At 36.0% G+C, this 10,458-nt stretch overlaps 1 long non-coding RNA gene across 2 annotated transcripts; it reads left to right on the top strand.

Moving 5' to 3' along the window:
* Positions 1-120: 120 nt before the first annotated feature.
* On the top strand, positions 121-9,391 carry LOC121320671. Of its 2 annotated transcripts, XR_005950870.1 has the most exons (4): positions 121-1,653; positions 3,904-4,044; positions 6,877-7,052; positions 8,675-9,391. It is a non-coding gene; the product is annotated as an uncharacterized LOC121320671 (long non-coding RNA). The 2 variants fall into 2 exon arrangements; XR_005950869.1 differs by lacking the exon at positions 121-1,653 and having other exon boundaries at positions 2,350-4,044.
* The last annotated feature ends 1,067 nt before the right edge of the window (positions 9,392-10,458 follow it).

Raw genomic sequence — 10,458 nt, 5'->3', positions numbered from 1 at the left:
GACGTTCCTAGAACTGTTTATATATATATATATATATATATATATATATATATATATATATATATATATATATATAATAGATATATATAAATTATATTTTACCTCCAGAACTGTTTTACCTGGAATCTTACACTATTTTATTGACTTACCTAAATAAAGTTGTGCCTTTTTTGTAGTCCTGTTTTTTGTGACCTTCTTTTTTTTGTTTTACAATAAACTTCTCATGGGATTTTAGAAACTTACTTTAGTGACAGAGTGTATGCTAGAGTTTTAAATATATGCATTAATGTAAATTAAAGGCAAGGTATTTCCAACCGGTGCTGAAGATGATGCATACAGTACTAAATTTTCTCAAATATTCTAAATGCTTAAATTACTATCTACCTATGCTAGCATTTTCCTATGTTTTAACATGAGGTTTACATTAAGCCTGAAGCAGTGTTGCATGTTTGATTTGCTTTGCCTGAAGACATTGTTCAACTTCTCTTGCTGTGAAGTTGAGCTTTTTCATTTATGCTGTATTACTGCATCAATTTGCATATTTCATTCTTCCATTAGTCTGCCTTTTGGGGGGTGGGGGTGGGGGGGTGGGGTGGAATCTGCATTTGAAAGTAATGTATTGAAGCCATTAAACTGAACTGAGAATTTATAGAATGCATTTGGGTGCCACATTATCTCAGTTTAGTACAGAAAACAATGTAGGTTTTAAGATGTAGTCAACACCCCATTTTGGGAAGGTCAATTAAGATGTAATTTTTGGGTATGACTTTCTGAACTTTTTTTTTTTGCATGGATGCTGCTGCTAGAATTATTTCTTTGGATCTGGACTTCGATTACTCTCAATTCACTGATGGATAATTAAAACGCCCTTTTAAAGGAAATCTGTATTGGCTTCCAGATAAAGTTTTGATGAACACGCTATAATGTATTGTTAACTACTAAATTCAAACATGTTTTTATTTTTTATATCTGCCATTGTTTTGGGACTAAACTCTTTAATACGCCTAAAACAAATCTTAGTGGGATTTGCCAAATCTCACACTTCTTAATAAAGTCAGTGTAATACCCTCATGCCAGATACTGGCCAGTACTGACCGTTCACTGGATTGCATTTAGTTTTTTTTTTTTTTTTTTTAATGATCAGGTTACAGTATACATGGTTCCATAGTGTAGCGTTAGAAAGTGGTACGGGTACCAAAACCTGCCCCGTTTTCACGTTACATGTGGTATGCTGTCAGTTTTTGGTACTGATGCAATCAGTTGAGATGGGTGTTTTCCTATTGTCAAACAGGTACATTTATGATTATACATTATTTTTTTGATAACTTAAACACAATCAATTTCTCTAAAAAGAAAGTCAAGACAAGAAATGAAGTCTACAGCAAAGCTGCACAAGTAAACAAATGTATTGCATATGGTAAATATTCACATGCTATTTTCTTAATGTTGGAAAAATATGATATTACATGAACAATTATGTAAAAGACTGGCAAATATGATCAATAAAATTTAGATGATATAAAAAACCAAAAACCGCATAATGAACCAGATTTGTACTTCCTTAACAGAAGTTGTTGAGGCATGAACGAGCAAGCACAGTGCGCTGCATTGCGTACCACTTCTTACTGTGTACCTGAAAATAACATTACAACGGTAAGTAATTTAAATCCTTAACTTGCCTTTAATTATAGTTTGAATGTACAGTATTATCGTCTCATGAACAGCAGGATAACATGCACGTCATTTTTTCAGACTTATTTAACAATGTGCTGTAGTGCCGGGGGGGGGGGGAGTAGTTCAAGAATGCATTGAAGAATGAAATATTCCCAATCAATACTGGGACTAGGTGCCACAGCATACTGATTCACCAGAAAGTGAAATGAGTTTGGTGATCAACGCATTGCCCACGTAACAAAACCACACCATTTGGCACAATTACCAGTCCCTTCATGACAGAAGCCCTTACTGTCATGGGGTGACTGTACAGCTGTGGCCAAATATTTTACATCACCCTATAGAATTCATTAATTTATCTTCAAGTCGAGTGAAAGCTGCTGAATAATGTTATATTACTATTGAATTGCGTAATGCTTTGTCGTTTTCCCATATACTTAACATAAAAACTGACAATTGAAAAATGTGACATTTTAAAATCTAACATGAAGTACTGTAGTACTGTTATGGCTCCCAGTAGACTTTTGCAAAAATATTTTGTAGTTTCTTTGATTATATGATGTTAAATACAATATCTAAATTGTGTTCATATCTTTTTTTTTAAATTTGCCTCAGTCTTAAAATTCTAAGTGATGGAAAACTTTTGGCCATAGTTGTAGTCATGGTCCATCAAATGTACTCTGCAAGCAAGCTTAGGCATTCTACAAAAGGGTCAGTCTTGTATGTACAACCAGTTATTAAACTTTGAACCTACTGTACATGTGCACTGTCAATTCATACATATTAAGAATGAGTGAGTAAGAATCTGGCTGGGACACAAACACGTGTCACTCCTGAGATCCAGTTTAAAAAAACCTGAATAAATATGCTAATTGCATTTTCCATGAGCCCATTCCTTAAGATCGCCATCATCATAAATGTAATTAGTTTAAGGCATTGGCATGTTGACAGCCACTGTGGAATTTCTATTGCAAATCTCAAAGGTTATATATAAGATGATTATGCTTTCAAGCCATCTGTGAACAAGTGCAGAAAACATGTTTTTAATTTTATGTGGCAGGGGCTTTTAAGTTGAATAATTTCTGTGCTTTCAAAGAGGATCAAGCTAAGGCCTTAACTTCAGGTTTTACATCGGTTGGGAGCCACTCAGACATGAATATTTATTTGATTGTACATACGTTGCAGGAAAATCAGCTTGATTGAACTGCAAGTAGCTTAGTCAAGTAGACCTGTGATTTCTTCAGGGGTTAAAAGTTATCCAGAGACCATGCATGTGAATATGAATGAACCTCTTTCACACTCCATCAGTTTCCGTATAGCAGTTTAGTTTAACTTTTGGTACATGATAGAGCAGCTCTTTCCTTTGTGTTAGTTTGCTCATATTAAAAGTCCCCTTTCCTTTGTTTTTTCAATAAACTTCAGTAAAGGCTTAACAGACCAGGAGACCTGAATTGTAAAACTAGCAAGAAGTTGCTATACAGTGTAAATCTGTCACATTGTTTTATAATATACAGTAGTTTTGTAGTGCTTTCGTTAACTTTGCCTGATTCTGTATGGAAGACACTTATATTGAGGTGCTCGTGAATGATATGCTGCTTTGCATTCATTTAAATATTGCCCAGCCCTCCAACTTTACCAACAATACTCAGGTATGCAATGACAAGAGCAGAAAAAAGATGTCATCAATTTCAGCTGACATAAAAAATAAAATCATACTGTTCATACATTTTACTTAGTTTTTTGTCAGTCCACAAAATAACAAACAATTAATGGCATAAATCAACTTAACCCCTACGACACCAGCTTTTTTCTAGATTCGTTGTGCATGTGCTAATTCCAGTGCCTTTTTAAAGGGACAATTTAAAAGTGTAATGCCCCGTGCATTGAAAAAATATAGTTTTACTACATTCTTTAGAAAGATGGTACACAATCCTCTCAATTAAATCCTCATGGATTGCCACAGCCAATGATGTTGTGAGTAGAGCTGTCATTACTTCACTAGTAGATGTTATCTAAAGGTAACAAAAACAGAAAAATATAATAAAGCAAAGTAAAAGACTCAAGTACTGGATAGTAAAGCATTATAAAAAACAAGTCATGGTGAAGCAAGGTAAAAACACAATATAAGCATGATTAAAACATAATAAACTGCAACATTATTATGCAAATTGACTGTAGTAAACTTTAGTTAAGGATGCAGCTTATTCATCCTGGTGTTTGTGTTTGCAGCTACAGATCAAGCCTTTGTGACTCTTGCAACCAGTGATGTTTACTTTCAGGGAACCCTGGTTCTTGGCCATTCACTCCGACACCAGAGGACCTCCGGCAGCTGGTCATTTTAACAACACCCCAGGTCTCCAGCTTCATGAGGTAAGATCAATTCAGAAATTCTGTAAACCACAGCAAGGGATGGAAACCAAAAAATATGACATCTGGTTTAAGATGCCAATCGACTTGTTTGCTGAAACCTGGCTGATAGCGAGAAAGCACATTGTATTCCTAATGTCCTGGGTGCTGCTACCTGTAGGGGAGCAGGAGTTTTTCAATGTACCATCCTCTACAATAGAGGGTTTGGTGGGGATTGGCTGGTCATGTAGGCAAAAAGCTTAGTCCATGAAATGGTGCCATTCAGGTAAGGAGGAACTGGTGGTGCTGTGCTTGGCTGCCTAGGGCCATCCCGGCTACAGGTGCTTGTGTGTCCCCTCAAGATATCGGGACCCTAGCCATTGGGGTGGGTAGTGATTGGTGCTTTTTCTTCAGTGTACTAATTTACAAGAAACTGCTACTATATATTGCTAGTGACTGTTGCTACCTATTTTAAATACTACATGGTGTTGATGATTATTGCTATCTACTGAAATGCTAATAATGATTATTGCTATCTGTTGAAATACTATTTGTTAATTATTGATACCTGTTGAAGTATTTTAAGGCTGCTAATCATGACCTGTTTATATATCCATCTTTCTGTGTATAATTGCTGAGAAACATTGGCTGTTAGAACTGGCTTACTTTTTTTTAATCGGATGGTACTGTGACAACAATAAATTGTTTTATTTTAAACAAACCTTTGGGTGTGGTAAACTCCTTTCTGAATGTGTAGTGAGTGTCCATCTGCTCTTCCAAATAAAATAACCTTTGTGCATGGAAGTACTTTATTCTGGTTTGCCTTTATAGTTGAGAGTAAATTAATTAAAACATTCTAGGGGATCTCTCACCTCTATATAAAAGCTAGAGAGTGGTGTAGTTGGGACTACAATTATTACCTGCCATTAACTGTATAAGTGGTGTGAAATAAGTCAATTAATACAACAGGTAGTATGTGTATTATCTTTTGGTAGCAGGGTGGGCTCCTCCGTGCTTCACATCACGCTGGCCCCTTTGTTACATAGGCATTCAATACATGCATCAATTAAATTAGCGATTTGTTCCCCCAGTGCTTTCTTCCACAGCAATATGTAAAAATCTAAAACATTCTACATTAAAAACCAGAGAAATACATCAGTAGTTTCCAACTTGCATTATGCCTTGCATATATGGTAAACATCCATCTCACACACCATATAAACTAAATGAGTTCACTCGAAAAATGCAGTGTGAACAGAAAAGTGCTCGGTCCTGGGGGAAAAAAAAAGGGAAAAGGACCAAAAAACAAACTTTAGTTAACATCCAAACGAACTCGCTTGTAGATAAGTGTGAACAGCAAGCCCACTGATACATTGTTTCAAACTAAACGAGCCAGACTGAGTTTGAAACAGACCCAGTGTGAATGCAGCCTTAATTTTGTATCTGTGGTAGTAATAGCACCTTAGTCATCAGTATAATTTCCATAATTCCATACATATTACTATCCTCTAGGTAGGCTGTAGGAACAGTTTGTTTAGTAAGCTATTTCAGAACTGATACAAGTACTACTAGAGGGGGAGTATGAAATGGAAACACAAGGGAAGATCAAGTCATATTTCAATGATCAAGAGTCAAATGCATTTCAACTCTTATTGTTGGCTGACAGAAAACAAACAAAATGTTGGTCTCATGCTTTTATTTTAATTCACATAACTTTTTCTCAGCACCTCTAGTAGCACTTGTATCAGTTCTGAAACCGCTTACTACACAAACTGTTCCTGTAGCCTGCCATCCAGAATGAGTATATCAGTCCTGAATACAGTGCATACTGGAAAAGTCCTTCAATATATCAATGAATTACTCAATCGTTCCCTTAAGAGAAAAAGTCTTCCAGCAGTTTGCTCATATTGCTAATATGATTCCATTCATGTTCTAAGAGTTTCAGGTTCAGGTTCTGTGGAGGCCACGACGTTCAGTGAATTGATTTGTTTGGCGGCAAGCTTGTGCTCAACAATTTATAATAAAAAAAACGAAGTGTTCATCTTTTGCCTCTTGTGGAAGTCTAACAGTCTGCTTTAATCGCTTGATTACCAGAGCATTGACTATTTTCATTTAGGGTCTTGCACTTTCTCCACCAGAGGTTTGGGTTAGAATCTGCCTCGGGTCACAAGTAAAAGGATTTTGAGGGTCACAGCTTTTCTCCCAGAGAACATTCACATTAGTTCACATTACAAAAAAAAGCCACACACTTCAGAATAATCCCAGTCACAACATGTTCTGTTTTTGAGAGGCCCAGGACTGAGAGGCATTTCCATGCCAGGGTTGAGGTGTACTCATAGAGCTGTGAAAGGAAGTTCTCCCCTTTCAGGGGCACTACTGTAAATTCACAAGCATCACATTTGAAAAAAAGCAGGTTCTTGAGACTTGGTAAATTTAAATTCCACATTACACCGAAACCCTAGAATGTCATCAGAAAAATATACTTTCTGTCACACCTGGTAGAGCAAGATTAGAACTCAAATTTTCAGATTTCTTGGCTTTTTTTTAATCAACTGTTTATTCGATCGGAACAAATTTTAGCTAGAGAAAATGATCCAGTGTCTAAAAGGAGATATTTCAAAGACCTTGTACATTAAGTAGATAAATGAGTTGTCTCATCTAATCATTGAAGATGTTGTGTTAAGGTTTCACAGTTGATGTTTTGCAACCTGCCTAGATATATGATCTATGTAGTTAATTTGTTGAGAGAAAATCTGAGTTGAAAATAAAGCAGTGGGATGTGCTGTGTTTGAGTAGTCAATACTGTATTGCACTACATTTCATTGTGTGCTTTCTCTGTCCTCTGTATATCTTCAGGATGATCCTCAGGGGTGTGTTTTGATGGGGTCATTGAGGTGAAGGGGAAATACAGCAGAGACGCCACACACTTGGCACTGATGAAGCGTCCAAAGCTTGGGATAACCTTCACCAAACTCCATTGCTCTGCGTTAATCAAGTACACCAAATGAGTCTTTCTGGATGCCAACACCCAGGTGAGTGGACTGAATTAGTTAAATATCAACAACGATGTATCAGTAACATACGTCCCCTATCACAGCTGTGAATTCAAAACTAGAGCTATCAGTAATCAGTATGATGAAAACATTGATCACCATGACATATCAACAGTATTACAGAATAGTATAGAATAAGAATTAGCAAAAACATTTACAGCCACAATTTATAATCAATTCTCCAGACATGTAAGCGTGACATACATCTCCCTATATTCTCAATATGCTAATGAATGTAAATACCAGTATGCACACACATTTTTCCAGTTATATGGAGAACCACACATCCAATCATCATGATACTTGCCATTTACATCTAGCTTGAGTTATTGAGAGTTTCTGGGGGTTATATGGACAGGTCTGTCTCTCCATACGTCTGTCTGTCTATATGTCACACTTACAGTTTTGCATATATCTAGAGAACCAGTTATCAAATTGTGAACATGCATTTGCTTATTCTATAGTTATGCACTGTGTCCCATAATTCTTTTTTATTTTATGCCCTGATTTATGAAGACAGGACAGTTCAGCTTGACAAATAAAAATAGCTTTCATATGATTTTGAATCTTTGTTGTGTTGCTGTTTTGGTTTCACAGTAAGCCGTATATTAATATAGTTATAGATTTGTTATATGAATAGGGTTTAATCTAACCCAGTCCAGGTTTTTACTCCAAGCAGGTTCTAAAATAGTTAATTGAAATTGCTAAGAGGCAATTAACTAATTTTAAGACCTGCTTGGAATAAAGACCTGGACTGGAATGGATCTTGAGGGCCAGAATTGAGCACCACTGATTTATATAGCCAGTGAAAATAAAACCCCATAAATTACTAATTTATTGAAATATATTATGCATAACTTAAGCACTCAATCATAAACTGTTTTGGGCAATGGCAAAAAAACATTAAAATCCCCTGAATTAATTCATATTCTTGAAAGTTGCAGTTATCCCGGTCTACACACAGTGATAATAAGTAGCTCTCCCTGGATAAAACAGTGTGATGAGGGTTCACAGCCAATCCATAGACCTTTACCTCCAGTTTGTTGAGAACTAAGAAGCTGACTTTCCAAGCTCCTCTTTTATAGCAGGGTTGATTGATAATCTATACATCAATGAACTCCTGGCCACATTCTACACGTGTCTTATTAGAGAAGGGATTCTAACCCCAGCCCTGCCATATTTAATACGAACTTCAATTTCAACAATTTGTTTAGGTTATATAACTCAAGCAAACACAAAACACACTATTTACATGTACCTTAAATTTTTAATTGTAGTCTTATATTTTAAAAAGAAGGTATGGATAGAGCAAAAATAATTTTCATAAAGAGGCCATTTTGATTTAAAAATTCTCAAGCTTGCCCTCCGTATTGTAAGCTGTAAAGTAACTTTGTTGCGTGACACAGCCAATTTGCTTTTAACCCCAATGGCTGACTGTGCTTGGTTGGCCTCAACTTGTACAGAATGTATACTGTAAAAGTGCATTGAGTCAAGGGCTGGAATGGCGATACTCACTGATATATTTTTGCTGGGATTGCTATTTTAGGTAGGGAAATGTGCTTTTGTCAATGTCCTTCAAAAGCCATACATTTTTCCTCTAGGTGCCGTGTAATGTGGATGAATTGTTTGATCGAGAAGAGATCTTAGCAGCCCCTGATCCTGGTTGGCCAGACTGCTTTAACACTGGGGTATTTGTGTTCAGGCCTTCTTTGCAAACATACAACAGATTATTTCAGCTTGCAGTGGAGCATGTCAGCTTTGATGATAAGCCATGAATGACATTTGTAACACAAAACCATACAGTTTAAATACAGCCAATGGTTACTACCTTGCTTACAGCATAACATTCTGCAAGAATCCCTGAATGCATAGTGTAACAGTGCTGCATTATAATGAGATTTTATATATTATTATTACAATCAAAAAGATAAGCTAGCATTGTCAGTACTCAGAGTAGAGTAGAGTAGTCAGCAGCTAAATTTGTATATCTGCACTCCACCAGCTGTTTACTGACTACAATACGTCAGGAACTGTGCTAAAAGAAATACAAAGGTCAAGGCTATCTATTTTTTATTTAGAATCATCGGGCAATCTCAGTCTCAATTCAAGAGTCAGCAAAAAAAGAGCAAGAGAAATACACCTGCTTTATACTTTATGTTGTGGTAACCACTGGGATAATTGTTTAGTAAAATAAAAGTATGAGTCCTTGAAGAAAAAACTATATACAGTAAATTATATAGAAATTGTGTTTTTTATTTAAGGAGGATACCAGGGCCTCTTAAACTCTTTCTTCATGTTCTGGCCAGTAAAGGATATTGACAAACAATAAGTATGCTTTCCATCTGTGATTTATTCAATAGTTTAAGTTTAGATAAATTCTGTGTTAAATAATACAATAATTGTATTGTGTATTGTATGATTTTAGCTATTCAGTTAATACAGATAAAGATAGTAGAACTGTATACAATAAGTGTTCTTTTATCTGAATAGAAGTCAATGAAGTGTATTATTCACTATTACTGTTCTGTTTTCCTTTCTGTGATGTTGCGTATGTTCTCCAGTATTTTATTGGCATCCTTTGCTCTCTGGATCTGTCAAGGTCACTGCTTTATTTTGAATACATGTCACATGCTCCACACTTGAATGAATCAAGTTAATTAGCTGATTTAACCCTTCTGCACTCGATCATGTCTGCAATAGCCAGTAATGATTTGCCAGTGTTCTTAAAAGAAGTCTGTTAGAAGATAAAGAAAATGTTTGCCAGTACAGTTCCTCATTTACCACTAAGCACCAAATGGTGGGAGACAATTTTCACAAAGTAAGAAACAATGCTTCTCTCTCCGCATTGCAAGAAATTATAATTTCCCTAACGTTTCTTGGTAAATATGAATTGATTGTTCTTAAGTGCCCCCTAACCAGAGAATTGAAACAGTCAGGGTAGGGTAGTTAACCACTGTTATCTATTGTATTTGTTTCCTAGTTGTTGTATTATGTTTTGATTTCTCCTCTGTATCGTGTGCTTTCTAGATTGAAAGAGCTTTTCGCTCTGTCGCTCTGTGTTAGTAGCACACTTGGCTAACTACCCCAAGGTTACTGAAAAGCAAACTAAACTAAGCTGCAGAGTCCGACAATTATGTTAGAGGTATCACACTGGTAAGACAAAAAAAAGTAATCCAGGACATAGTTTGACTAGTGACTGTAGAGAAGGCTAGTGTGTTCTAATCATGTGTCTTGTCCTGTATATAGTATAAAAACTTGCACTAACACAAACATTCAAACCAAGATACCTCGATTAGTAATCATGTTCACTTGCTGGAAAACCAAAGACTTGTGTTTCTCAGGTTTACAGAGCATAGAGGAATGAACATCAATACTTGGACCACGT

This window comes from Polyodon spathula, chromosome 9 (assembly GCF_017654505.1).
Source record: "Polyodon spathula isolate WHYD16114869_AA chromosome 9, ASM1765450v1, whole genome shotgun sequence".
Taxonomy (NCBI): Eukaryota; Metazoa; Chordata; class Actinopteri; order Acipenseriformes; family Polyodontidae; genus Polyodon; species Polyodon spathula.
Note: the sequence above shows the minus strand (reverse complement) of the source record. Positions and strands in the feature narration are given on the sequence as shown.